This window comes from Ambystoma mexicanum, chromosome 1p, assembly GCF_040938575.1.
Source record: "Ambystoma mexicanum isolate Mex_15411 chromosome 1p, UKY_AmexF1_1, whole genome shotgun sequence".
NCBI classification, from domain to species: Eukaryota; Metazoa; Chordata; class Amphibia; order Caudata; family Ambystomatidae; genus Ambystoma; species Ambystoma mexicanum.
The window spans coordinates 1,027,804,721-1,027,831,092 of record NC_090921.1 but is presented as its reverse complement, the minus strand read 5'-3'; the positions used below and the strand labels follow the sequence as shown (position 1 = coordinate 1,027,831,092).

Genomic DNA, 26,372 nt, shown 5'->3' with positions numbered 1-26,372 from the left:
TCATTGGTTTCCTGTGAGGTGTTTCGGATCCCCATCTCTTGCTATGAACTGGCAAAACAGCAGAATCCCCTTGACAATCTTGATTTCTCAAGGGAAATGAGAGAACAGTATACACCATCCAAGATATTAAAATATTGTCAAGGCCCAACACGGCTGAATACTCTGAGGAGATAGCCAGAAGGCGCGCCTTTCAACTTTTCCCCCTTAGTATGGTGGTCAGTAACATGCGGGAGACTGCGGAGGGGGTCATTTTTTTAATTGGGAACTGATGTGCTTATTCTCAATTCGGGAACCTCACAAGCCAAATTTGTAGTATTTTGCACGAATTGCAAGAGATGTTTACAAGTCGACGGTTGAAGTGGAAGCTCGTATTGAGTTTGCTAGAGAATGATTTGCCAAGCCTTCGATAGCTCGTCGCTGGTTCAAATCCGGCTCAAAGGACTTTTGCCAAATGCACATTTTATTGAATACTTGGAAAGTAAAATACTTGGAAAGTAAAATAACAGACAATTTATAATTATATTATATTTCATCACTGAAAATAGATGCCTTTTGCTTTGAGGCTGTGGCCACGTTACTTTTCTGTCCAACACGAATCTTCATTGGTTTCCTGTCAGGTGTTTTGGATCCCCATCTCTTGCTATGAACTGGCAAAACAGCAGAATCCCCTTGACAATCTTGATTTCTCAAGGGAAATGAGAGAACAGTATACACCATCCAAGATATTAAAATATTGTCAAGGCCCAACACGGCTGAATACTCTGAGGAGATGGCCTGTGAGGCGCCGCCTTTCAACTTTTCCCCCTTAGTATGGTGGTCAGTAACATGCGGGAGACTGCGGAGGGGGTCATTTTTTTAATTGGGAACTGATGTGCTTTTACTCAATTCGGGAACGTCACAAGCCAAATTTGTAGTATTTTGCACGAATTGCAAGAGATGTTTACAAGTCGACTGTTGAAGTGGAAGCTCGTATTGAGTTTGCTAGAGAACAATTTGTCAAGCCTTCGATAGCTCAGTTGGTAGAGCGGAGGACTGTAGTGGTAAAACAGGCATCCTTAGGTCGTTGGTTCAAATCCGGCTCGAAGGACTTTTGCCAAATGCACATTTTATTGAATACTTGGAAAGTAAAATACTTGGAAAGTAAAATAACAGACAATTTATAATTATATTATATTTCATCACTGAAAATAGATGCCTTTTGCTTTGAGGCTGTGGCCACGTTATTTTTCTGTCCGACACCAATCTTAGTTGGTTTACTGTGAGGTATTTTGGATCCCCATCTCTTGCTATGAACTGACAAAACAGCAGAATCCCCTTGACAATCTTGATTTCTCAAGGGAAATGGGAGAACACTATACACCATCCAAGATATTAAAATATTGTCAAGGCCGAACACTGATGAATACTCTGAGGAGATGGCCTGTGAGGCGCCGCCTTTCAACTTTTCCTCCTTTGTATGGTGGTCAGTAACATGCGGGAGACTGCGGAGGGGGTCATTTTTTTAATTGTGAACTGATGTGCTTTTACTCAATTCGGGAACCTCACAAGCCAAATTTGTAGTATTTTGCACGAATTGAAAGAGATGTTTGAATGTCGACGGTTGAAGTGGAAGCTCGTATTGAGCTTGCTAGAGACTGATTTGCCAAGCCTTCGATAGCTCAGTTGGTAGAGCGGAGGACTGTAGTGGTAAAACAGGCATCCTTAGGTCAGGACTTTTGCCAAATGCACATTTTATTGAATACTTGGAAAGTAAAATACTTGGAAAGTAAAATAACAGACAATTTATAATTATATTATATTTCATCACTGAAAATAGATGCCTTTTGCTTTGAGGCTGTGACCACGTTATTTTTCTGTCCAACACGAATCTTCATTTGTTTACCTGTGAGGTGTTTTGGATCCCCATCTCTTGCTATGAACTGGCAAAACAGCAGAATCCCCTTGACAATCTTGATTTCTCAAGGAAAATGAGAGAACACTATACACCATCCAAGATATTAAAATATTGTCAAGGCCCAACGCGGCTGAATACTCTGAGGAGATGGCCTGTGAGGTGCCGCCTTTCAACTTTTCCCCCTTAGTATGGTGGTCAGTAACATGCGGGAGACTGCGGAGGGGGTCATTTTTTTAATTGTGAACTGATGTGCTTTTACTCAATTCGGGAACCTCACAAGCCAAATTTGTAGTATTTTGCACGAATTGCAAGAGATGTTTGAATGTCGACGGTTGAAGTGGAAGCTCGTATTGAGCTTGCTAGAGACTGATTTGCCAAGCCTTCGATAGCTCAGTTGGTAGAGCAGAGGACTGTAGTGGTAAAACAGGCATCCTTAAGTCGCTGGTTCAAATCCAGATTGAAGGACTATTGCCAAATGCACATTTTATTGAATACTTGGAAAGTAAAATGCTTGGAAAATAAAATAACAGACAATTTATAATTATATTATATTTCATCACTGAAAATAGATGCCTTTTGCTTTGAGGCTGTGGCCACGTTATTTTTCTGTCCAACACGAATCTTCATTGGTTTCCTGTGAGGTGTTTTGGATCCCCATCTCTTGCTATGAACTGACAAAACAGCAGAATCCCCTTGACAACCTTGATTTCTCAAGGGAAATGGGAGAACACCATACACCATCCAAGATATTAAAATATTGTCAAGGCCGAACACTGATGAATACTCTGAGGAGATGGCCTGTGAGGCGCCGCCTTTCAACTTTTCCTCCTTAGTATGGTGGTCAGTAACATGCGGGAGACTGCGGAGGGGGTCATTTTTTTAATTGTGAACTGATGTGCTTTTACTCAATTCGGGAACCTCACAAGCCAAATTTGTAGTATTTTGCACGAATTGCAAGAGATGTTTGAATGTCGACGGTTGGAGTGGAAGCTCGTATTGAGCTTGCTAGAGACTGATTTGCCAAGCCTTCGATAGCTCAGTTGGTAGTGCGGAGGACTGTAGTGGTAAAACAGGCATCCTTAGGTCGCTGGTTCAAATCCGGCTCGAAGGACTTTACACCATCCAAGATATTAAAATATTGTCAAGGCCCAACACGGCTGAATACTCTGAGGAGATGGCCTGTGAGGCGCCGCCTTTCAACTTTTCCCCCTTAGTATGGTGGTCAGTAACATGCGGGAGACTGCGGAGGGGGTCATTTTTTTAATTGGGAACTGATGTGCTTTTACTCAATTCGGGAACCTCACAAGCCAAATTTGTAGTATTTTGCACGAATTGCAAGAGATGTTTACAAGTCGACGGTTGAAGTGGAAGCTCGTATTGAGTTTGCTAGAGAATGATTTGCCAAGCCTTCGATAGCTCGTCGCTGGTTCAAATCCGGCTCAAAGGACTTTTGCCAAATGCACATTTTATTGAATACTTGGAAAGTAAAATACTTGGAAAGTAAAATAACAGACAATTTATAATTATATTATATTTCATCACTGAAAATAGATGCCTTTTGCTTTGAGGCTGTGGCCACGTTATTTTTCTGTCCGACACCAATCTTCGTTGGTTTCCTGTGAGGTATTTTGGATCCCCATCTCTTGCTATGAACTGACAAAACAGCAGAATCCCTTTGACAATCTTGATTTCTCAAGGGAAATGGGAGAACACTATACACCATCCAAGATATTAAAATATTGTCAAGGCCGAACGCTGATGAATACTCTGAGGAGAGGGCCTGTGAGGCGCCGCCTTTCAACTTTTCCTCCTTAGTATGGTGGTCAGTAACATGCGGGAGACTGCGGAGGGGGTCATTTTTTTAATTGGGAACTGATGTGCTTTTACTCAATTCGGGAACCTCACAAGCCAAATTTGTAGTATTTTGCACGAATTGCAAGAGATGTTTGAATGTCGACGGTTGAAGTGGAAGCTCGTATTGAGCTTGCTAGAGACTGATTTGCCAAGCCTTCGATAGCTCAGTTGGTAGAGCGGAGGACTGTAGTGGTAAAACAGGCGTCCTTAGGTCGCTGGTTCAAATCCGTCTCGAAGGACTTTTGCCAAATGCACATTTTATTGAATACTTGGAAAGTAAAATACTTGGAAAGTAAAATAACAGACAATTTATAATTATATTATATTTCATCACTGAAAATAGATGCCTTTTGCTTTAAAGCTTTGACCATGTTATTTTTCTGTCCAACACGAATCTTCATTGGTTTCCTGTGAGGTGTTTTGGATCCCCATCTCTTGCTATGAACTGGCAAAACAGCAGAATCCCCTTGACAATCTTGATTTCTCAAGGGAAATGAGAGAACACTATACACCATCCAAGATATTAAAATATTGTCAAGGCCCAACGCGGCTGAATACTCTGAGGAGATGGCCTGTGAGGTGCCGCCTTTCAACTTTTCCCCCTTAGTATGGTGGTCAGTAACATGCGGGAGACTGCGGAGGGGGTCATTTTTTAAATTGGGAACTGATGTGCTTTTACTCAATTCGGGAACCTCACAAGCCAAATTTGTAGTATTTTGCACGAATTGCAAGAGATGTCTACAAGTCGACGGTTGAAGTGGAAGCTCGTATTGAGTTTGCTAGAGTTGATTTGCCAAGCCTTCGATAGCTCAGTTGGTAGAGCGGAGGACTGTAGTGGTAAAACAGGCATCCTTAGGGCGCTGGTTCAAATCCGGCTCAAAGGACTTTTGCCAAATGCACATTTTATTGAATACTTGGAAAGTAAAATACTTGGAAAGTAAAATAACAGACAATTTATAATTATATTATATTTCATCACTGAAAATAGATGCCTTTTGCTTTGAGGCTGTGGCCACGTTATTTTTCTGTCCAACATGAATCTTCATTGGTTTCCTGTCAGGTGTTTTGGATCCCCATCTCTTGCTATGAACTGGCAAAACAGCAGAATCCCCTTGACAATCTTGATTTCTCAAGGGAAATGAGAGAACACTATACACCATCCAAGATATTAAAATATTGTCAAGGCCCAACACGGCTGAATACTCTGAGGAGATGGCCTGTGAGGCGCCGCCTTTCAACTTTTCCCCCTTAGTATGGTGGTCATTAACATGCGGGAGACTGCGCAGGGGGTCATTTTTTTAATTGGGAACTGATGTGCTTTTACTCAATTCGGGAACCTCACAAGCCAAATTTGTAGTATTTTGCACGAATTGCAAGAGATGTTTATAAGTCGACGGTTGAAGTGGAAGCTCGTATTGAGTTTGCTAGAGAATGATTTGCCAAGCCTTCGAAAGCTCAGTTGGTAGAGCGGAGGACTGTAGTGGTAAAACAGGCATCCTTAGGTCGCTGGTTCAAATCCAGCTCGAAGGACTTTTGCCAAATGCAAATTTTATTGAATACTTGGAAAGTAAAATACTTGGAAAATAAAATAACAGACAATTTATAATTATATTATATTTCATCACTGAAAATAGATGCCTTTTGCTTTGAGGCTGTGGCCACGTTATGTTTCTGTCCAACACCAATCTTCATTGGTTTCCTGTGAGGTGTTTCGGATCCCCATCTCTTGCTATGAACTGGCAAAACAGCAGAATCCCCTTGACAATCTTGATTTCTCAAGGGAAATGAGAGAACAGTATACACCATCCAAGATATTAAAATATTATCAAGGCCCAACACGGCTGAATACTCTGAGGAGATAGCCAGAAGGCGCGCCTTTCAACTTTTCCCCCTTAGTATGGTGGTCAGTAACATGCGGGAGACTGCGGAGGGGGTCATTTTTTTAATTGGGAACTGATGTGCTTTTACTCAATTCGGGAACCTCACAAGCCAAATTTGTAGTATTTTACACGAATTGCAAGAGATGTTTACAAGTCGACGGTTGAAGTGGAAGCTCGTATTGAGTTTGCTAGAGAATGATTTGCCAAGCCTTCGATAGCTCAGTTGGTAGAGCGGAGGACTGTAGTGGTAAAACAGGCATCCTTAGGTCGCTGGTTCAAATCTGGCTCGAAGGACTTTTGCCAAATGCAAATTTTATTGAATACTTGGAAAGTAAAATACTTGGAAAATAAAATAACAGACAATTTATAATTATATTATATTTCATCACTGAAAATAGATGCCTTTTGCTTTGAGGCTGTGGCCACGTTATGTTTCTGTCCAACACCAATCTTCATTGGTTTCCTCTGAGGTGATTCGGATCCCCATCTCTTGCTATGAACTGGCAAAACAGCAGAATCCCCTTGACAATCTTGATTTCTCAAGGGAAATGAGAGAACAGTATACACCATCCAAGATATTAAAGTCTTGTCAAGGCCCAACACGGCTGAATACTCTGAGGAGATGGCCTGTGAGGCGCCGCCTTTCAACTTTTCCCCCTTAGTATGGTGGTCAGTAACATGCGGGAGACTGCGGAGGGGGTCATTTTTTTAATTGGGAACTGATGTGCTTTTACTCAATTCGGGAACGTCACAAGCCAAATTTGTAGTATTTTGCACGAATTGCAAGAGATGTTTACAAGTCGGCGGTTGAAGTGGAAGCTCGTATTGAGTTTGCTAGAGAACGATTTGTCAAGCCTTCGATAGCTCAGTTGGTAGAGTGGAGGACTGTAGTGGTTAAACAGGCATCCTTAGGTCGCTGGTTCAAATCCGGCTCGAAGGACTTTTGCCAAATGCACATTTTATTGAATACTTGGAAAGTAAAATACTTGGAAAGTAAAATAACAGACAATTTATAATTATATTATATTTCATCACTGAAAATAGATGCATTTTGCTTTGAGGCTGTGGCCACCTTATTTTTCTGTCCGACACCAATCTTCGTTGGTTTCCTGTGAGGTATTTTGGATCCCCATCTCTTGCTATGAACTGACAAAACAGCAGAATCCCCTTGACAATCTTGATTTCTCAAGGGAAATGGGAGAACACTATACACCATCCAAGATATTAAAATATTGTCAAGGCCGAACACTGATGAATACTCTGAGGAGATGGCCTGTGAGGCGCCGCCTTTCAACTTTTCCTCCTTAGTATGGTGGTCAGTAACATGCGGGAGACTGCGGAGGGGGTCATTTTTTTAATTGTGAACTGATGTGCTTTTACTCAATTCGGGAACCTCACAAGCCAAATTTGTAGTATTTTGCACGAATTGCAAGAGATGTTTGAATGTCGACGGTTGAAGTGGAAGCTCGTATTGAGCTTGCTAGAGACTGATCTGCCAAGCCTTTGATAGCTCAGTTGGTAGAGCTGAGGACTGTAGTGGTAAAACAGGCATCCTTAGGTCGCTGGTTCAAATCCGGCTCGAAGGACTTTTGCCAAATGCACATTTTATTGAATACTTGGAAAGTAAAATACTTGGAAAGTAAAATAACAGACAATTTATAATTATATTATATTTCATCACTGAAAATAGATGCCTTTTGCTTTGAGGCTGTGACCATGTTATTTTTCTGTCCAACACGAATCTTCATTGGTTTCCTGTGAGGTGTTTTGGATCCCCATCTCTTGCTATGAACTGGCAAAACAGCAGAATCCCCTTGACAATCTTGATTTCTCAAGGGAAATGAGAGAACACTATACACCATCCAAGATATTAAAATATTGTCAAGGCCCAACGCGGCTGAATACTCTGAGGAGATGGCCTGTGAGGCGCCTCCTTTCAACATTTCCCCCTTAGTATGGTGGTCATTAACATGTGGGAGACTGCGGAGGGGGTCATTTTTTTAATTGGGAACTGATGTGCTTTTACTCATTTCGGGAACCTCACAAGCCAAATTTGTAGTATTTTGCACGAATTGCAAGAGATGTTTACAAGTCGAAGGTTGAAGTGGAAGCTCGTATTGAGTTTGCTAGAGAATGATTTGCCAAGCCTTCGATAGCTCAGTTGGTAGAGCGGAGAACTGTAGTGGTAAAACAGGCATCCTTAGGTAGCTGGTTCAAATCTGGCTCGAAGGACTTTTGCCAAATGCAAATTTTATTGAATACTTGGAAAGTAAAATACTTGGAAAATAAAATAACAGACAATTTATAATTATATTATATTTCATCACTGAAAATAGATGCCTTTTGCTTTGAGGCTGTGGCCACGTTATGTTTCTGTCCAACACCAATCTTCATTGGTTTCCTGTGAGGTGATTCGGATCCCCATCTCTTGCTATGAACTGGCAAAACAGCAGAATCCCCTTGACAATCTTGATTTCTCAAGGGAAATGAGAGAACAGTATACACCATCCAAGATATTAAAATATTGTCAAGGCCCAACACGGCTGAATACTCTGAGGAGATGGCCTGTGAGGCGCCGCCTTTCAACTTTTCCCCCTTAGTATGGTGGTCAGTAACATGCGGGAGACTGCGGAGGGGGTCATTTTTTTAATTGGGAACTGATGTGCTTTTACTCAATTCGGGAACGTCACAAGCCAAATTTGTAGTATTTTGCACGAATTGCAAGAGATGTTTACAAGTCGACGGTTGAAGTGGAAGCTCGTATTGAGTTTGCTAGAGAACAATTTGTCAAGCCTTCGATAGCTCAGTTGGTAGAGCGGAGGACTGTAGTGGTAAAACAGGCATCCTTAGGTCGCTGGTTCAAATCCAGCTCGAAGGACTTTTGCCAAATGCAAATTTTATTGAATACTTGGAAAGTAAAATACTTGGAAAATAAAATAACAGACAATTTATAATTATATTATATTTCATCACTGAAAATAGATGCCTTTTGCTTTGAGGCTGTGGCCACGTTATGTTTCTGTCCAACACCAATCTTCATTGGTTTCCTGTGAGGTGTTTCGGATCCCCATCTCTTGCTATGAACTGGCAAAACAGCAGAATCCCCTTGACAATCTTGATTTCTCAAGGGAAATGAGAGAACAGTATACACCATCCAAGATATTAAAATATTGTCAAGGCCCAACACGGCTGAATACTCTGAGGAGATAGCCAGAAGGCGCGCCTTTCAACTTTTCCCCCTTAGTATGGTGGTCAGTAACATGCGGGAGACTGCGGAGGGGGTCATTTTTTTAATTGGGAACTGATGTGCTTTTACTCAATTCGGGAACCTCACAAGCCAAATTTGTAGTATTTTGCACGAATTGCAAGAGATGTTTACAAGTCGACGGTTGAAGTGGAAGCTCGTATTGAGTTTGCTAGAGAATGATTTGCCAAGCCTTCGATAGCTCGTCGCTGGTTCAAATCCGGCTCAAAGGACTTTTGCCAAATGCACATTTTATTGAATACTTGGAAAGTAAAATACTTGGAAAGTAAAATAACAGACAATTTATAATTATATTATATTTCATCACTGAAAATAGATGCCTTTTGCTTTGAGGCTGTGGCCACGTTATGTTTCTGTCCAACACCAATCTTCATTGGTTTCCTGTGAGGTGTTTCGGATCCCCATCTCTTGCTATGAACTGGCAAAACAGCAGAATCCCCTTGACAATCTTGATTTCTCAAGGGAAATGAGAGAACAGTATACACCATCCAAGATATTAAAATATTGTCAAGGCCCAACACGGCTGAATACACTGAGGAGATAGCCAGAAGGCGCGCCTTTCAACTTTTCCCCCTTAGTATGGTGGTCAGTAACATGCGGGAGACTGCGGAGGGGGTCATTTTTTTAATTGGGAACTGATGTGCTTATTCTCAATTCGGGAACCTCACAAGCCAAATTTGTAGTATTTTGCACGAATTGCAAGAGATGTTTACAAGTCGACGGTTGAAGTGGAAGCTCGTATTGAGTTTGCTAGAGAATGATTTGCCAAGCCTTCGATAGCTCGTCGCTGGTTCAAATCCGGCTCAAAGGACTTTTGCCAAATGCACATTTTATTGAATACTTGGAAAGTAAAATACTTGGAAAGTAAAATAACAGACAATTTATAATTATATTATATTTCATCACTGAAAATAGATGCCTTTTGCTTTGAGGCTGTGGCCACGTTACTTTTCTGTCCAACACGAATCTTCATTGGTTTCCTGTCAGGTGTTTTGGATCCCCATCTCTTGCTATGAACTGGCAAAACAGCAGAATCCCCTTGACAATCTTGATTTCTCAAGGGAAATGAGAGAACAGTATACACCATCCAAGATATTAAAATATTGTCAAGGCCCAACACGGCTGAATACTCTGAGGAGATGGCCTGTGAGGCGCCGCCTTTCAACTTTTCCCCCTTAGTATGGTGGTCAGTAACATGCGGGAGACTGCGGAGGGGGTCATTTTTTTAATTGGGAACTGATGTGCTTTTACTCAATTCGGGAACGTCACAAGCCAAATTTGTAGTATTTTGCACGAATTGCAAGAGATGTTTACAAGTCGACGGTTGAAGTGGAAGCTCGTATTGAGTTTGCTAGAGAACGATTTGTCAAGCCTTCGATAGCTCAGTTGGTAGAGCGGAGGACTGTAGTGGTAAAACAGGCATCCTTAGGTCGTTGGTTCAAATCCGGCTCGAAGGACTTTTGCCAAATGCACATTTTATTGAATACTTGGAAAGTAAAATACTTGGAAAGTAAAATAACAGACAATTTATAATTATATTATATTTCATCACTGAAAATAGATGCCTTTTGCTTTGAGGCTGTGGCCACGTTATTTTTCTGTCCGACACCAATCTTAGTTGGTTTATTGTGAGGTATTTTGGATCCCCATCTCTTGCTATGAACTGACAAAACAGCAGAATCCCCTTGACAATCTTGATTTCTCAAGGGAAATGGGAGAACACTATACACCATCCAAGATATTAAAATATTGTCAAGGCCGAACACTGATGAATACTCTGAGGAGATGGCCTGTGAGGCGCCGCCTTTCAACTTTTCCTCCTTTGTATGGTGGTCAGTAACATGCGGGAGACTGCGGAGGGGGTAATTTTTTTAATTGTGAACTGATGTGCTTTTACTCAATTCGGGAACCTCACAAGCCAAATTTGTAGTATTTTGCACGAATTGAAAGAGATGTTTGAATGTCGACGGTTGAAGTGGAAGCTCGTATTGAGCTTGCTAGAGACTGATTTGCCAAGCCTTCGATAGCTCAGTTGGTAGAGCGGAGGACTGTAGTGGTAAAACAGGCATCCTTAGGTCAGGACTTTTGCCAAATGCACATTTTATTGAATACTTGGAAAGTAAAATACTTGGAAAGTAAAATAACAGACAATTTATAATTATATTATATTTCATCACTGAAAATAGATGCCTTTTGCTTTGAGGCTGTGGCCACGTTATGTTTCTGTCCAACACCAATCTTCATTGGTTTCCTGTGAGGTGATTCGGATCCCCATCTCTTGCTATGAACTGGCAAAACAGCAGAATCCCCTTGACAATCTTGATTTCTCAAGGGAAATGAGAGAACAGTATACACCATCCAAGATATTAAAATATTGTCAAGGCCCAACACGGCTGAATACTCTGAGGAGATGGCCTGTGAGGCGCCGCCTTTCAACTTTTCCCCCTTAGTATGGTGGTCAGTAACATGCGGGAGAATGCGGAGGGGGTCATTTTTTTAATTGGGAACTGATGTGCTTTTACTCAATTCGGGAACGTCACAAGCCAAATTTGTAGTATTTTGCACGAATTGCAAGAGATGTTTACAAGTCGACGGTTGAAGTGGAAGCTCGTATTGAGTTTGCTAGAGAACAATTTGTCAAGCCTTCGATAGCTCAGTTGGTAGAGCGGAGGACTGTAGTGGTAAAACAGGCATCCTTTGGTCGTTGGTTCAAATCTGGCTCGAAGGACTTTTGCCAAATGCACATTTCATTGAATACTTGGAAAGTAAAATACTTGGAAAGTAAAATAACAGACAAGTTATAATTATATTATATTTCATCACTGAAAATAGATGCCTTTTGCTTTGAGGCTGTGGCCACGTTATTTTTCTGTCCAACACCAATCTTCGTTGGTTTCCTGTGAGGTATTTTGGATCCCCATCTCTTGCTATGAACTGACAAAACAGCAGAATCCCCTTGACAATCTTGATTTCTCAAGGGAAATGGGAGAACACTATACACCATCCAAGATATTCAAATATTGTCAAGGCCGAACACTGATGAATACTCAGAGGAGATGGCCTGTGAGGCGCCGCCTTTCAACTTTTCCTCCTTTGTATGGTGGTCAGTAACATGCGGGAGACTGCAGAGGGGGTCATTTTTTTAATTGTGAACTGATGTGCTTTTACTCAATTCGGGAACCTCACAAGCCAAATTTGTAGTATTTTGCACGAATTGCAAGAGATGTTTGAATGTCGACGGTTGAAGTGGAAGCTCGTATTGAGCTTGCTAGAGACTGATTTGCCAAGCCTTCGATAGCTCAGTTGGTAGAGCGGAGGACTGTAGTGGTAAAACAGGCATCCTTAGGTCAGGACTTTTGCCAAATGCACATTTTATTGAATACTTGGAAAGTAAAATACTTGGAAAGTAAAATAACAGACAATTTATAATTATATTATATTTCATCACTGAAAATAGATGCCTTTTGCTTTGAGGCTGTGACCACGTTATTTTTCTGTCCAACACGAATCTTCATTTGTTTACCTGTGAGGTGTTTTGGATCCCCATCTCTTGCTATGAACTGGCAAAACAGCAGAATCCCCTTGACAATCTTGATTTCTCAAGGAAAATGAGAGAACACTATACACCATCCAAGATATTAAAATATTGTCAAGGCCCAGCGCGGCTGAATACTCTGAGGAGATGGCCTGTGAGGTGCCGCCTTTCAACTTTTCCCCCTTAGTATGGTGGTCAGTAACATGCGGGAGACTGCGGAGGGGGTCATTTTTTTAATTGTGAACTGATGTGCTTTTACTCAATTCGGGAACCTCACAAGCCAAATTTGTAGTATTTTGCACGAATTGCAAGAGATGTTTGAATGTCGACGGTTGAAGTGGAAGCTCGTATTGAGCTTGCTAGAGACTGATTTGCCAAGCCTTCGATAGCTCAGTTGGTAGAGCAGAGGACTGTAGTGGTAAAACAGGCATCCTTAAGTCGCTGGTTCAAATCCAGATTGAAGGACTATTGCCAAATGCACATTTTATTGAATACTTGGAAAGTAAAATGCTTGGAAAATAAAATAACAGACAATTTATAATTATATTATATTTCATCACTGAAAATAGATGCCTTTTGCTTTGAGGCTGTGGCCACGTTATTTTTCTGTCCAACACGAATCTTCATTGGTTTCCTGTGAGGTGTTTTGGATCCCCATCTCTTGCTATGAACTGACAAAACAGCAAAATCCCCTTGACAACCTTGATTTCTCAAGGGAAATGGGAGAACACCATACACCATCCAAGATATTAAAATATTGTCAAGGCCGAACACTGATGAATACTCTGAGGAGATGGCCTGTGAGGCGCCGCCTTTCAACTTTTCCTCCTTAGTATGGTGGTCATTAACATGCGGGAGACTGCGGAGGGGGTCATTTTTTTAATTGTGAACTGATGTGCTTTTACTCAATTCGGGAACCTCACAAGCCAAATTTGTAGTATTTTGCACGAATTGCAAGAGATGTTTGAATGTCGACGGTTGGAGTGGAAGCTCGTATTGAGCTTGCTAGAGACTGATTTGCCAAGCCTTCGATAGCTCAGTTGGTAGTGCGGAGGACTGTAGTGGTAAAACAGGCATCCTTAGGTCGCTGGTTCAAATCCGGCTCGAAGGACTTTACACCATCCAAGATATTAAAATATTGTCAAGGCCCAACACGGCTGAATACTCTGAGGAGATGGCCTGTGAGGCGCCGCCTTTCAACTTTTCCCCCTTAGTATGGTGGTCAGTAACATGCGGGAGACTGCGGAGGGGGTCATTTTTTTAATTGGGAACTGATGTGCTTTTACTCAATTCGGGAACCTCACAAGCCAAATTTGTAGTATTTTGCACGAATTGCAAGAGATGTTTACAAGTCGACGGTTGAAGTGGAAGCTCGTATTGAGTTTGCTAGAGAATGATTTGCCAAGCCTTCGATAGCTCGTCGCTGGTTCAAATCCGGCTCAAAGGACTTTTGCCAAATGCACATTTTATTGAATACTTGGAAAGTAAAATACTTGGAAAGTAAAATAACAGACAATTTATAATTATATTATATTTCATCACTGAAAATAGATGCCTTTTGCTTTGAGGCTGTGGCCACGTTATTTTTCTGTCCGACACCAATCTTCGTTGGTTTCCTGTGAGGTATTTTGGATCCCCATCTCTTGCTATGAACTGACAATACAGCAGAATCCCTTTGACAATCTTGATTTCTCAAGGGAAATGGGAGAACACTATACACCATCCAAGATATTAAAATATTGTCAAGGCCGAACGCTGATGAATACTCTGAGGAGAGGGCCTGTGAGGCGCCGCCTTTCAACTTTTCCTCCTTAGTATGGTGGTCAGTAACATGCGGGAGACTGCGGAGGGGGTCATTTTTTTAATTGGGAACTGATGTGCTTTTACTCAATTCGGGAACCTCACAAGCCAAATTTGTAGTATTTTGCACGAATTGCAAGAGATGTTTGAATGTCGACGGTTGAAGTGGAAGCTCGTATTGAGCTTGCTAGAGACTGATTTGCCAAGCCTTCGATAGCTCAGTTGGTAGAGCGGAGGACTGTAGTGGTAAAACAGGCGTCCTTAGGTCGCTGGTTCAAATCCGTCTCGAAGGACTTTTGCCAAATGCACATTTTATTGAATACTTGGAAAGTAAAATACTTGGAAAGTAAAATAACAGACAATTTATAATTATATTATATTTCATCACTGAAAATAGATGCCTTTTGCTTTAAAGCTTTGACCATGTTATTTTTCTGTCCAACACGAATCTTCATTGGTTTCCTGTGAGGTGTTTTGGATCCCCATCTCTTGCTATGAACTGGCAAAACAGCAGAATCCCCTTGACAATCTTGATTTCTCAAGGGAAATGAGAGAACACTATACACCATCCAAGATATTAAAATATTGTCAAGGCCCAACGCGGCTGAATACTCTGAGGAGATGGCCTGTGAGGTGCCGCCTTTCAACTTTTCCCCCTTAGTATGGTGGTCAGTAACATGCGGGAGACTGCGGAGGGGGTCATTTTTTAAATTGGGAACTGATGTGCTTTTACTCAATTCGGGAACCTCACAAGCCAAATTTGTAGTATTTTGCACGAATTGCAAGAGATGTCTACAAGTCGACGGTTGAAGTGGAAGCTCGTATTGAGTTTGCTAGAGTTGATTTGCCAAGCCTTCGATAGCTCAGTTGGTAGAGCGGAGGACTGTAGTGGTAAAACAGGCATCCTTAGGGCGCTGGTTCAAATCCGGCTCAAAGGACTTTTGCCAAATGCACATTTTATTGAATACTTGGAAAGTAAAATACTTGGAAAGTAAAATAACAGACAATTTATAATTATATTATATTTCATCACTGAAAATAGATGCCTTTTGCTTTGAGGCTGTGGCCACGTTATTTTTCTGTCCAACATGAATCTTCATTGGTTTCCTGTCAGGTGTTTTGGATCCCCATCTCTTGCTATGAACTGGCAAAACAGCAGAATCCCCTTGACAATCTTGATTTCTCAAGGGAAATGAGAGAACACTATACACCATCCAAGATATTAAAATATTGTCAAGGCCCAACACGGCTGAATACTCTGAGGAGATGGCCTGTGAGGCGCCGCCTTTCAACTTTTCCCCCTTAGTATGGTGGTCATTAACATGCGGGAGACTGCGCAGGGGGTCATTTTTTTAATTGGGAACTGATGTGCTTTTACTCAATTCGGGAACCTCACAAGCCAAATTTGTAGTATTTTGCACGAATTGCAAGAGATGTTTATAAGTCGACGGTTGAAGTGGAAGCTCGTATTGAGTTTGCTAGAGAATGATTTGCCAAGCCTTCGAAAGCTCAGTTGGTAGAGCGGAGGACTGTAGTGGTAAAACAGGCATCCTTAGGTCGCTGGTTCAAATCCAGCTCGAAGGACTTTTGCCAAATGCAAATTTTATTGAATACTTGGAAAGTAAAATACTTGGAAAATAAAATAACAGACAATTTATAATTATATTATATTTCATCACTGAAAATAGATGCCTTTTGCTTTGAGGCTGTGGCCACGTTATGTTTCTGTCCAACACCAATCTTCATTGGTTTCCTGTGAGGTGTTTCGGATCCCCATCTCTTGCTATGAACTGGCAAAACAGCAGAATCCCCTTGACAATCTTGATTTCTCAAGGGAAATGAGAGAACAGTATACACCATCCAAGATATTAAAATATTATCAAGGCCCAACACGGCTGAATACTCTGAGGAGATAGCCAGAAGGCGCGCCTTTCAACTTTTCCCCCTTAGTATGGTGGTCAGTAACATGCGGGAGACTGCGGAGGGGGTCATTTTTTTAATTGGGAACTGATGTGCTTTTACTCAATTCGGGAACCTCACAAGCCAAATTTGTAGTATTTTGCACGAATTGCAAGAGATGTTTACAAGTCGACGGTTGAAGTGGAAGCTCGTATTGAGTTTGCTAGAGAATGATTTGCCAAGCCTTCGATAGCTCAGTTGGTAGAGCGGAGGACTGTAGTGGTAAAACAGGCATCCTTACGTCGCTGGTTCAAATCTGGCTCGAAGGACTTTTGCCAAATGCAAATTTTATTGAATACTTGGAAAGTAAAATACTTGGAAAATAAAATAACAGACAATTTATAATTATATTATATTTCATCACTGAAAATAGATGCCTTTTGCTTTGAGGCTGTGGCCACGTTATGTTTCTGTCCAACACCAATCTTCATTGGTTTCCTCTGAGGTGATTCGGATCCCCATCTCTTGCTATGAACTGGCAAAACAGCAGAATCCCCTTGACAATCTTGATTTCTCAAGGGAAATGAGAGAACAGTATACACCATCCAAGATATTAAAGTCTTGTCAAGGCCCAACACGGCTGAATACTCTGAGGAGATGGCCTGTGAGGCGCCGCCTTTCAACTTTTCCCCCTTAGTATGGTGGTCAGTAACATGCGGGAGACTGCGGAGGGGGTCATTTTTTTAATTGGGAACTGATGTGCTTTTACTCAATTCGGGAACGTCACAAGCCAAATTTGTAGTATTTTGCACGAATTGCAAGAGATGTTTACAAGTCGGCGGTTGAAGTGGAAGCTCGTATTGAGTTTGCTAGAGAACGATTTGTCAAGCCTTCGATAGCTCAGTTGGTAGAGTGGAGGACTGTAGTGGTTAAACAGGCATCTTTAGGTCGCTGGTTCAAATCCGGCTCGAAGGACTTTTGCCAAATGCACATTTTATTGAATACTTGGAAAGTAAAATACTTGGAAAGTAAAATAACAGACAATTTATAATTATATTATATTTCATCACTGAAAATAGATGCATTTTGCTTTGAGGCTGTGGCCACCTTATTTTTCTGTCCGACACCAATCTTCGTTGGTTTCCTGTGAGGTATTTTGGATCCCCATCTCTTGCTATGAACTGACAAAACAGCAGAATCCCCTTGACAATCTTGATTTCTCAAGGGAAATGGGAGAACACTATACACCATCCAAGATATTAAAATATTGTCAAGGCCGAACACTGATGAATACTCTGAGGAGATGGCCTGTGAGGCGCCGCCTTTCAACTTTTCCTCCTTAGTATGGTGGTCAGTAACATGCGGGAGACTGCGGAGGGGGTCATTTTTTTAATTGTGAACTGATGTGCTTTTACTCAATTCGGGAACCTCACAAGCCAAATTTGTAGTATTTTGCACGAATTGCAAGAGATGTTTGAATGTCGACGGTTGAAGTGGAAGCTCGTATTGAGCTTGCTAGAGACTGATCTGCCAAGCCTTTGATAGCTCAGTTGGTAGAGCTGAGGACTGTAGTGGTAAAACAGGCATCCTTAGGTCGCTGGTTCAAATCCGGCTCGAAGGACTTTTGCCAAATGCACATTTTATTGAATACTTGGAAAGTAAAATACTTGGAAAGTAAAATAACAGACAATTTATAATTATATTATATTTCATCACTGAAAATAGATGCCTTTTGCTTTGAGGCTGTGACCATGTTATTTTTCTGTCCAACACGAATCTTCATTGGTTTCCTGTGAGGTGTTTTGGATCCCCATCTCTTGCTATGAACTGGCAAAACAGCAGAATCCCCTTGACAATCTTGATTTCTCAAGGGAAATGAGAGAACACTATACACCATCCAAGATATTAAAATATTGTCAAGGCCCAACGCGGCTGAATACTCTGAGGAGATGGCCTGTGAGGCGCCTCCTTTCAACATTTCCCCCTTAGTATGGTGGTCATTAACATGTGGGAGACTGCGGAGGGGGTCATTTTTTTAATTGGGAACTGATGTGCTTTTACTCATTTCGGGAACCTCACAAGCCAAATTTGTAGTATTTTGCACGAATTGCAAGAGATGTTTACAAGTCGAAGGTTGAAGTGGAAGCTCGTATTGAGTTTGCTAGAGAATGATTTGCCAAGCCTTCGATAGCTCAGTTGGTAGAGCGGAGAACTGTAGTGGTAAAACAGGCATCCTTAGGTAGCTGGTTCAAATCTGGCTCGAAGGACTTTTGCCAAATGCAAATTTTATTGAATACTTGGAAAGTAAAATACTTGGAAAATAAAATAACAGACAATTTATAATTATATTATATTTCATCACTGAAAATAGATGCCTTTTGCTTTGAGGCTGTGGCCACGTTATGTTTCTGTCCAACACCAATCTTCATTGGTTTCCTGTGAGGTGATTCGGATCCCCATCTCTTGCTATGAACTGGCAAAACAGCAGAATCCCCTTGACAATCTTGATTTCTCAAGGGAAATGAGAGAACAGTATACACCATCCAAGATATTAAAATATTGTCAAGGCCCAACACGGCTGAATACTCTAAGGAGATGGCCTGTGAGGCGCCGCCTTTCAACTTTTCCCCCTTAGTATGGTGGTCAGTAACATGCGGGAGACTGCGGAGGGGGTCATTTTTTTAATTGGGAACTGATGTGCTTTTACTCAATTCGGGAACGTCACAAGCCAAATTTGTAGTATTTTGCACGAATTGCAAGAGATGTTTACAAGTCGACGGTTGAAGTGGAAGCTCGTATTGAGTTTGCTAGAGAACAATTTGTCAAGCCTTCGATAGCTCAGTTGGTAGAGCGGAGGACTGTAGTGGTAAAACAGGCATCCTTAGGTCGCTGGTTCAAATCCAGCTCGAAGGACTTTTGCCAAATGCAAATTTTATTGAATACTTGGAAAGTAAAATACTTGGAAAATAAAATAACAGACAATTTATAATTATATTATATTTCATCACTGAAAATAGATGCCTTTTGCTTTGAGGCTGTGGCCACGTTATGTTTCTGTCCAACACCAATCTTCATTGGTTTCCTGTGAGGTGTTTCGGATCCCCATCTCTTGCTATGAACTGGCAAAACAGCAGAATCCCCTTGACAATCTTGATTTCTCAAGGGAAATGAGAGAACAGTATACACCATCCAAGATATTAAAATATTGTCAAGGCCCAACACGGCTGAATACTCTGAGGAGATAGCCAGAAGGCGCGCCTTTCAACTTTTCCCCCTTAGTATGGTGGTCAGTAACATGCGGGAGACTGCGGAGGGGGTCATTTTTTTAATTGGGAACTGATGTGCTTTTACTCAATTCGGGAACCTCACAAGCCAAATTTGTAGTATTTTGCACGAATTGCAAGAGATGTTTACAAGTCGACGGTTGAAGTGGAAGCTCGTATTGAGTTTGCTAGAGAATGATTTGCCAAGCCTTCGATAGCTCGTCGCTGGTTCAAATCCGGCTCAAAGGACTTTTGCCAAATGCACATTTTATTGAATACTTGGAAAGTAAAATACTTGGAAAGTAAAATAACAGACAATTTATAATTATATTATATTTCATCACTGAAAATAGATGCCTTTTGCTTTGAGGCTGTGGCCACGTTACTTTTCTGTCCAACACGAATCTTCATTGGTTTCCTGTCAGGTGTTTTGGATCCCCATCTCTTGCTATGAACTGGCAAAACAGCAGAATCCCCTTGACAATCTTGATTTCTCAAGGGAAATGAGAGAACAGTATACACCATCCAAGATATTAAAATATTGTCAAGGCCCAACACGGCTGAATACTCTGAGGAGATGGCCTGTGAGGCGCCGCCTTTCAACTTTTCCCCCTTAGTATGGTGGTCAGTAACATGCGGGAGACTGCGGAGGGGGTCATTTTTTTAATTGGGAACTGATGTGCTTTTACTCAATTCGGGAACGTCACAAGCCAAATTTGTAGTATTTTGCACGAATTGCAAGAGATGTTTACAAGTCGACGGTTGAAGTGGAAGCTCGTATTGAGTTTGCTAGAGAACGATTTGTCAAGCCTTCGATAGCTCAGTTGGTAGAGCGGAGGACTGTAGTGGTAAAACAGGCATCCTTAGGTCGTTGGTTCAAATCCGGCTCGAAGGACTTTTGCCAAATGCACATTTTATTGAATACTTGGAAAGTAAAATACTTGGAAAGTAAAATAACAGACAATTTATAATTATATTATATTTCATCACTGAAAATAGATGCCTTTTGCTTTGAGGCTGTGGCCACGTTATTTTTCTGTCCGACACCAATCTTAGTTGGTTTACTGTGAGGTATTTTGGATCCCCATCTCTTGCTATGAACTGACAAAACAGCAGAATCCCCTTGACAATCTTGATTTCTCAAGGGAAATGGGAGAACACTATACACCATCCAAGATATTAAAATATTGTCAAGGCCGAACACTGATGAATACTCTGAGGAGATGGCCTGTGAGGCGCCGCCTTTCAACTTTTCCTCCTTTGTATGGTGGTCAGTAACATGCGGGAGACTGCGGAGGGGGTCATTTTTTTAATTGTGAACTGATGTGCTTTTACTCAATTCGGGAACCTCACAAGCCAAATTTGTAGTATTTTGCACGAATTGAAAGAGATGTTTGAATGTCGACGGTTGAAGTGGAAGCTCGTATTGAGCTTGCTAGAGACTGATTTGCCAAGCCTTCGATAGATCAGTTGGTAGAGCGGAGGACTGTAGTGGTAAAACAGGCATCCTTAGGTCAGGACTTTTGCCAAATGCACATTTTATTGAATACTTGGAAAGTAAAATACTTGGAAAATAAAATAACAGACAATTTATAATTATATTATATTTCATCACTGAAAATAGATGCCTTTTGCTTTGAGGCTGTGGCCACGTTATGTTTCTGTCCAACACCAATCTTCATTGGTTTCCTGTGAGGTGATTCGGATCCCCATCTCTTGCTATGAACTGGCAAAACAGCAGAATCCCCTTGACAATCTTGATTTCTCAAGGGAAATGAGAGAACAGTATACACCATCCAAGATATTAAAATATTGTCAAGGCCCAACACGGCTGAATACTCTGAGGAGATGGCCTGTGAGGCGCCGCCTTTCAACTTTTCCCCCTTAGTATGGTGGTCAGTAACATGCGGGAGACTGCGGAGGGGGTCATTTTTTTAATTGGGAACTGATGTGCTTTTACTCAATTCGGGAACGTCACAAGCCAAATTTGTAGTATTTTGCACGAATTGCAAGAGATGTTTACAAGTCGACGGTTGAAGTGGAAGCTCGTATTGAGTTTGCTAGAGAACAATTTGTCAAGCCTTCGATAGCTCAGTTGGTAGAGCGGAGGACTGTAGTGGTAAAACAGGCATCCTTAGGTCGCTGGTTCAAATCCAGCTCGAAGGACTTTTGCCAAATGCAAATTTTATTGAATACTTGGAAAGTAAAATACTTGGAAAATAAAATAACAGACAATTTATAATTATATTATATTTCATCACTGAAAATAGATGCCTTTTGCTTTGAGGCTGTGGCCACGTTATGTTTCTGTCCAACACCAATCTTCATTGGTTTCCTGTGAGGTGTTTCGGATCCCCATCTCTTGCTATGAACTGGCAAAACAGCAGAATCCCCTTGACAATCTTGATTTCTCAAGGGAAATGAGAGAACAGTATACACCATCCAAGATATTAAAATATTGTCAAGGCCCAACACGGCTGAATACTCTGAGGAGATAGCCAGAAGGCGCGCCTTTCAACTTTTCCCCCTTAGTATGGTGGTCAGTAACATGCGGGAGACTGCGGAGGGGGTCATTTTTTTAATTGGGAACTGATGTGCTTTTACTCAATTCGGGAACCTCACAAGCCAAATTTGTAGTATTTTGCACGAATTGCAAGAGATGTTTACAAGTCGACGGTTGAAGTGGAAGCTCGTATTGAGTTTGCTAGAGAATGATTTGCCAAGCCTTCGATAGCTCGTCGCTGGTTCAAATCCGGCTCAAAGGACTTTTGCCAAATGCACATTTTATTGAATACTTGGAAAGTAAAATACTTGGAAAGTAAAATAACAGACAATTTATAATTATATTATATTTCATCACTGAAAATAGATGCCTTTTGCTTTGAGGCTGTGGCCACGTTATGTTTCTGTCCAACACCAATCTTCATTGGTTTCCTGTGAGGTGTTTCGGATCCCCATCTCTTGCTATGAACTGGCAAAACAGCAGAATCCCCTTGACAATCTTGATTTCTCAAGGGAAATGAGAGAACAGTATACACCATCCAAGATATTAAAATATTGTCAAGGCCCAACACGGCTGAATACTCTGAGGAGATAGCCAGAAGGCGCGCCTTTCAACTTTTCCCCCTTAGTATGGTGGTCAGTAACATGCGGGAGACTGCGGAGGGGGTCATTTTTTTAATTGGGAACTGATGTGCTTATTCTCAATTCGGGAACCTCACAAGCCAAATTTGTAGTATTTTGCACGAATTGCAAGAGATGTTTACAAGTCGACGGTTGAAGTGGAAGCTCGTATTGAGTTTGCTAGAGAATGATTTGCCAAGCCTTCGATAGCTCGTCGCTGGTTCAAATCCGGCTCAAAGGACTTTTGCCAAATGCACATTTTATTGAATACTTGGAAAGTAAAATACTTGGAAAGTAAAATAACAGACAATTTATAATTATATTATATTTCATCACTGAAAATAGATGCCTTTTGCTTTGAGGCTGTGGCCACGTTACTTTTCTGTCCAACACGAATCTTCATTGGTTTCCTGTCAGGTGTTTTGGATCCCCATCTCTTGCTATGAACTGGCAAAACAGCAGAATCCCCTTGACAATCTTGATTTCTCAAGGGAAATGAGAGAACAGTATACACCATCCAAGATATTAAAATATTGTCAAGGCCCAACACGGCTGAATACTCTGAGGAGATGGCCTGTGAGGCGCCGCCTTTCAACTTTTCCCCCTTAGTATGGTGGTCAGTAACATGCGGGAGACTGCGGAGGGGGTCATTTTTTTAATTGGGAACTGATGTGCTTTTACTCAATTCGGGAACGTCACAAGCCAAATTTGTAGTATTTTGCACGAATTGCAAGAGATGTTTACAAGTCGACGGTTGAAGTGGAAGCTCGTATTGAGTTTGCTAGAGAACAATTTGTCAAGCCTTCGATAGCTCAGTTGGTAGAGCGGAGGACTGTAGTGGTAAAACAGGCATCCTTAGGTCGTTGGTTCAAATCCGGCTCGAAGGACTTTTGCCAAATGCACATTTTATTGAATACTTGGAAAGTAAAATACTTGGAAAGTAAAATAACAGACAATTTATAATTATATTATATTTCATCACTGAAAATAGATGCCTTTTGCTTTGAGGCTGTGGCCACGTTATTTTTCTGTCCGACACCAATCTTAGTTGGTTTACTGTGAGGTATTTTGGATCCCCATCTCTTGCTATGAACTGACAAAACAGCAGAATCCCCTTGACAATCTTGATTTCTCAAGGGAAATGGGAGAACACTATACACCATCCAAGATATTAAAATATTGTCAAGGCCGAACACTGATGAATACTCTGAGGAGATGGCCTGTGAGGCGCCGCCTTTCAACTTTTCCTCCTTTGTATGGTGGTCAGTAACATGCGGGAGACTGCGGAGGGGGTCATTTTTTTAATTGTGAACTGATGTGCTTTTACTCAATTCGGGAACCTCACAAGCCAAATTTGTAGTATTTTGCACGAATTGAAAGAGATGTTTGAATGTCGACGGTTGAAGTGGAAGCTCGTATTGAGCTTGCTAGAGACTGATTTGCCAAGCCTTCGATAGCTCAGTTGGTAGAGCGGAGGACTGTAGTGGTAAAACAGGCATCCTTAGGTCAGGACTTTTGCCAAATGCACATTTTATTGAATACTTGGAAAGTAAAATACTTGGAAAGTAAAATAACAGACAATTTATAATTATATTATATTTCATCACTGAAAATAGATGCCTTTTGCTTTGAGGCTGTGGCCACGTTATGTTTCTGTCCAACACCAATCTTCATTGGTTTCCTGTGAGGTGATTCGGATCCCCATCTCTTGCTATGAACTGGCAAAACAGCAGAATCCCCTTGACAATCTTGATTTCTCAAGGGAAATGAGAGAACAGTATACACCATCCAAGATATTAAAATATTGTCAAGGCCCAACACGGCTGAATACTCTGAGGAGATGGCCTGTGAGGCGCCGCCTTTCAACTTTTCCCCCTTAGTATGGTGGTCAGTAACATGCGGGAGAATGCGGAGGGGGTCATTTTTTTAATTGGGAACTGATGTGCTTTTACTCAATTCGGGAACGTCACAAGCCAAATTTGTAGTATTTTGCACGAATTGCAAGAGATGTTTACAAGTCGACGGTTGAAGTGGAAGCTCGTATTGAGTTTGCTAGAGAACAATTTGTCAAGCCTTCGATAGCTCAGTTGGTAGAGCGGAGGACTGTAGTGGTAAAACAGGCATCCTTTGGTCGTTGGTTCAAATCTGGCTCGAAGGACTTTTGCCAAATGCACATTTCATTGAATACTTGGAAAGTAAAATACTTGGAAAGTAAAATAACAGGCAAGTTATAATTATATTATATTTCATCACTGAAAATAGATGCCTTTTGCTTTGAGGCTGTGGCCACGTTATTTTTCTGTCCAACACCAATCTTCGTTGGTTTCCTGTGAGGTATTTTGGATCCCCATCTCTTGCTATGAACTGACAAAACAGCAGAATCCCCTTGACAATCTTGATTTCTCAAGGGAAATGGGAGAACACTATACACCATCCAAGATATTCAAATATTGTCAAGGCCGAACACTGATGAATACTCAGAGGAGATGGCCTGTGAGGCGCCGCCTTTCAACTTTTCCTCCTTTGTATGGTGGTCAGTAACATGCGGGAGACTGCAGAGGGGGTCATTTTTTTAATTGTGAACTGATGTGCTTTTACTCAATTCGGGAACCTCACAAGCCAAATTTGTAGTATTTTGCACGAATTGCAAGAGATGTTTGAATGTCGACGGTTGAAGTGGAAGCTCGTATTGAGCTTGCTAGAGACTGATTTGCCAAGCCTTCGATAGCTCAGTTGGTAGAGCGGAGGACTGTAGTGGTAAAACAGGCATCCTTAGGTCAGGACTTTTGCCAAATGCACATTTTATTGAATACTTGGAAAGTAAAATACTTGGAAAGTAAAATAACAGACAATTTATAATTATATTATATTTCATCACTGAAAATAGATGCCTTTTGCTTTGAGGCTGTGACCACGTTATTTTTCTGTCCAACACGAATCTTCATTTGTTTACCTGTGAGGTGTTTTGGATCCCCATCTCTTGCTATGAACTGGCAAAACAGCAGAATCCCCTTGACAATCTTGATTTCTCAAGGAAAATGAGAGAACACTATACACCATCCAAGATATTAAAATATTGTCAAGGCCCAACGCGGCTGAATACTCTGAGGAGATGGCCTGTGAGGTGCCGCCTTTCAACTTTTCCCCCTTAGTATGGTGGTCAGTAACATGCGGGAGACTGCGGAGGGGGTCATTTTTTTAATTGGGAACTGATGTGCTTTTACTCAATTCGGGAACCTCACAAGCCAAATTTGTAGTATTTTGCACGAATTGCAAGAGATGTTTGAATGTCGACGGTTGAAGTGGAAGCTCGTATTGAGCTTGCTAGAGACTGATTTGCCAAGCCTTCGATAGCTCAGTTGGTAGAGCAGAGGACTGTAGTGGTAAAACAGGCATCCTTAAGTCGCTGGTTCAAATCCAGATTGAAGGACTTTTGCCAAATGCACATTTTATTGAATACTTGGAAAGTAAAATGCTTGGAAAATAAAATAACAGACAATTTATAATTATATTATATTTCATCACTGAAAATAGATGCCTTTTGCTTTGAGGCTGTGGCCACGTTATTTTTCTGTCCAACACGAATCTTCATTGGTTTCCTGTGAGGTGTTTTGGATCCCCATCTCTTGCTATGAACTGACAAAACAGCAGAATCCCCTTGACAACCTTGATTTCTCAAGGGAAATGGGAGAACACCATACACCATCCAAGATATTAAAAGATTGTCAAGGCCGAACACTGATGAATACTCTGAGGAGATGGCCTGTGAGGCGCCGCCTTTCAACTTTTCCTCCTTAGTATGGTGGTCAGTAACATGCGGGAGACTGCGGAGGCGGTCATTTTTTTAATTGGGAACTGA

At 41.4% G+C, this 26,372-nt stretch overlaps 8 non-coding genes across 8 annotated transcripts; all 8 read left to right on the top strand.

The window, feature by feature from the left end:
* Positions 1-1,001: 1,001 nt before the first annotated feature.
* On the top strand, positions 1,002-1,087 carry TRNAY-GUA (transfer RNA tyrosine (anticodon GUA)). The gene is given in 2 exon segments: positions 1,002-1,038; positions 1,052-1,087. It is a non-coding gene; the product is annotated as a tRNA-Tyr (tRNA).
* Positions 1,088-6,482: 5,395 nt separating this feature from the next.
* TRNAY-GUA (transfer RNA tyrosine (anticodon GUA)) lies at positions 6,483-6,568 on the top strand. Its single transcript is given in 2 exon segments — positions 6,483-6,519; positions 6,533-6,568. It is a non-coding gene; the product is annotated as a tRNA-Tyr (tRNA).
* Positions 6,569-8,420: 1,852 nt separating this feature from the next.
* Positions 8,421-8,506, top strand: TRNAY-GUA (transfer RNA tyrosine (anticodon GUA)). The gene is given in 2 exon segments: positions 8,421-8,457; positions 8,471-8,506. It is a non-coding gene; the product is annotated as a tRNA-Tyr (tRNA).
* Positions 8,507-10,264: 1,758 nt separating this feature from the next.
* Positions 10,265-10,350, top strand: TRNAY-GUA (transfer RNA tyrosine (anticodon GUA)). The gene is given in 2 exon segments: positions 10,265-10,301; positions 10,315-10,350. It is a non-coding gene; the product is annotated as a tRNA-Tyr (tRNA).
* An 8,604-nt stretch (positions 10,351-18,954) lies between these two features.
* On the top strand, positions 18,955-19,040 carry TRNAY-GUA (transfer RNA tyrosine (anticodon GUA)). The gene is given in 2 exon segments: positions 18,955-18,991; positions 19,005-19,040. It is a non-coding gene; the product is annotated as a tRNA-Tyr (tRNA).
* A 1,159-nt stretch (positions 19,041-20,199) lies between these two features.
* On the top strand, positions 20,200-20,285 carry TRNAY-GUA (transfer RNA tyrosine (anticodon GUA)). Its single transcript is given in 2 exon segments — positions 20,200-20,236; positions 20,250-20,285. It is a non-coding gene; the product is annotated as a tRNA-Tyr (tRNA).
* A 1,185-nt stretch (positions 20,286-21,470) lies between these two features.
* On the top strand, positions 21,471-21,556 carry TRNAY-GUA (transfer RNA tyrosine (anticodon GUA)). Its single transcript is given in 2 exon segments — positions 21,471-21,507; positions 21,521-21,556. It is a non-coding gene; the product is annotated as a tRNA-Tyr (tRNA).
* Positions 21,557-23,314: 1,758 nt separating this feature from the next.
* TRNAY-GUA (transfer RNA tyrosine (anticodon GUA)) lies at positions 23,315-23,400 on the top strand. The gene is given in 2 exon segments: positions 23,315-23,351; positions 23,365-23,400. It is a non-coding gene; the product is annotated as a tRNA-Tyr (tRNA).
* Positions 23,401-26,372: the final 2,972 nt, after the last annotated feature.